This window comes from Penaeus monodon, chromosome 22 (assembly GCF_015228065.2).
Source record: "Penaeus monodon isolate SGIC_2016 chromosome 22, NSTDA_Pmon_1, whole genome shotgun sequence".
NCBI lineage: Eukaryota > Metazoa > Arthropoda > Malacostraca > Decapoda > Penaeidae > Penaeus > Penaeus monodon.
The window spans coordinates 28,219,850-28,220,155 of record NC_051407.1 but is presented as its reverse complement, the minus strand read 5'-3'; the positions used below and the strand labels follow the sequence as shown (position 1 = coordinate 28,220,155).

Here is a 306-nt window from a genome sequence, read left to right as displayed (position 1 = left end):
TAACCAAAGAAATTACTGGGCCTGCAGCCTTTTTCTTCACTTCAGTTAGTAACCCTACTCTTGTGAAGCAATACCGAGGTAGCAGTATGCCAACGGTTAAGTTTTGGTTCTGATGGCAATTATCAAGATATAGTTGACAATGATCATTAACCCAATGGCAATGAATTGTTGAATCAGCTTCAGAAAAAAAATCCTAGATGTTGGACCTCATGATTCTGCCACTTAATTTTTCAAAGATAAGCACATTTTAAAAAGACTTTATGTTAAGGCAAGTGATGTCTGAAACATATGAAGCAATATGACAAG

At 35.9% G+C, this 306-nt stretch overlaps 1 protein-coding gene across 1 annotated transcript in view; it reads right to left on the bottom strand.

The window, feature by feature from the left end:
• The window catches only part of LOC119587080 (kinesin-II 95 kDa subunit-like), a gene marked incomplete in the record, with an annotated part of 26,489 nt that overhangs the window by 3,147 nt on the left and 23,036 nt on the right, over positions 1 to 306 (bottom strand).